Here is a 2,432-nt window from a genome sequence, read left to right on the forward strand (position 1 = left end):
CCACTAAGGTCTCATGGTTTGGTGTTACCTGTGAAGCTGGTGAGGGTGCACTCTGTTTCCTCTCCGGGGTTATTTACAGACACTAAACAGGACAAGGTCCCAGGATAGACCCTGACAAACTGTACTCGTCAACAGCTTCTTGGTAGGGTACAAAACTTTAACTGCTATGCTTTGACCTTGATTCCAGCCAGTTTTTCAGCCATCTAATTGCCCACCCATCCACCTAGATGAGGTACAAAAATTAATGGGGGAGACCATGTCAGAAGCCCTACCAAAGTCAATATAATACTATAACTTCTTTCTCGTGTAAGAAACCATTTTGATATAACACTTGGGAAGTAGTTACCTGACAGTACTAAAGGAATTCTGTATCAAACTAAAAAAAAAGGATTTAGACCTCCAAGGAGAAGACATGACAGGAACTCTATTGACAATTTAAGACTTAACAAGCCTCTTTCTTTGAATAATTTCTTATGCTTAAAAAAATGCTGAGAAATCTGAAAGACTCTCTATTGGAAAGAACGTTTGGACTTGTTTGAAACAAGATTTCGATTACTGTTAGCCACTGTGAGGGCAACTTCAATAAGCTCACTGAACAAGAGTCAGGATTTTAACTTACACCTATATGCTACATGTGTGAATAAGGCATCTGGTCTGTAAGCAGAAAAAGGTTAATTCAGAATACAATACAAGTTGAATTAATTAAACATTGGTTACTGTGCTAAGATACGAATAATTAAGTCTGAATGAAGATAATCGAATGTCATGTTCCAGACATCAAAATGATGGCTGCAGAAAAAACCACATGCATTTTCTTAAAATACAGAATAGCTGTGTAAAGCGTATATGAACTAATAAACCAATGACCTATTTCACTACTACAAATCCTCCCATGATTTCCTTTTCCACTTCTGAATATGTCACAACTATGGCACAAAACCACTAGGACAAGGTTTGGACTCTGGCAAAGATAGCCAAGGAGAGGGGAACAATCATTTATTTATTTTACCACATGATTTTTATAATATAAGTACCCACTTTTGTTCTGCAAAGGCCATATGTTAGTAAGAGGGGTGTGTGTGTGTGCGTGTGTGTGTGCGAGAGAGAGAAAAAAGTGCCTTTTTATCCACTTCCACCCCTTCTTCGTGTATCTTTTATGAAGTTCAGGCAGGTTTCTAAGTTGTCTTCAACAGTGGCATTATTTTAGCAGTCCTCTGTGGTGTTTTTCTGAGCTGCTCAAGAGTGCCTGTAGAGAGGCTGAACCTCAGGTTCCCCCTTTAACAGGCAGATAAATTATTTCTTCTTTTTATCTATAGTGACTTTGGAGATAAGGGCTAACAATCTTTCTGACAAATCTAGTTATTTGCTGCATATTTATTTCATTTAATACCTTCCATTTTACCACAGATTTGCTTTAGGAACACTCAGATGTTGGCTATACATTTTGTGGAGTTCCACCTTTCAGAAGTCTGTGAAGTGTGGAGTTAAAACGAACAGCATGGCTTCTAACATTTAAATGGCCTTTTGTCGCCAAATTTTGTTTAAGACTGTGGTGCTTTGGCAGACTGAGATGTTGCCCTGGGAACATTCATAAAGCCCTGAATGTTTCACTCTTTCTGCCCAGCTGCATTCTAGAATAAAGGTATTACTAGGTTCAGTTATGGAGGTTCACATTGCTCAATGTAATAAGATTTATGCTCATACTAAGATTTCTGTGCTAAGCCAGTGCCTTCCTACCTAATTGTTAAGGTGATTTATTTTGTTGACTGGGCAGCTTTTGGGCTATATTCCCATTTTCATACTGTTGTTAAGTAGCACATGTCCATTTGAATGTTTTCTTGTTGCTGTTGCAAATCTCTTGTAAAACCATTGAAATTAAACAAGGTTTTAAAACGGAAAGCTGAATTTCATTAATGTTTTGTCTTTAGCTCTGCTTTCTGTGGGATCACTTTTTCACTGCAGCCCTTCTAGCTCATAGTGGTTGAGATTCATCAGCATCTCCACAATCTTTAGCAGGAAGGCTCACTCCTCCTGCTGTGGACATGATAGTGAACATGCAGTAAGTGGTACAATCTTCTGTTTTGGTGAAAACACTGTGTTCTGCTGTAGCTGAGAATCACTGCTGTAGCTGAGAATCACTGGATCGTACCTGTGGGAAGGGACCTCTGGATGTCATTTGGAAGAACGCTGCTCAAAACAAGGCCAACCTGCAGCAGTTCACATACAAGTATCTTAAACAAAGCTCAGACCCAGCGTTTTTAAAAATGTAGCTGCCTGCTGCCATACAGTTGGAGCTTGTCGGAGACCTGCAAGAGCAGGGCTGCCCCACGGGGGTGGGTGAGCCGGGAAGCCGAGCAGAGCAGTCCGCGCCCTCACCCGACAGCCACAGCCTCATGGCACCGGAGCAGGGCAGTGGCAGCCACAGGATGGGG

The sequence above is a fragment of the Pygoscelis adeliae genome, unplaced genomic scaffold, assembly GCF_000699105.1.
Source record: "Pygoscelis adeliae isolate BGI_AS28 unplaced genomic scaffold, ASM69910v1 Scaffold26, whole genome shotgun sequence".
Classification (NCBI taxonomy): domain Eukaryota; kingdom Metazoa; phylum Chordata; class Aves; order Sphenisciformes; family Spheniscidae; genus Pygoscelis; species Pygoscelis adeliae.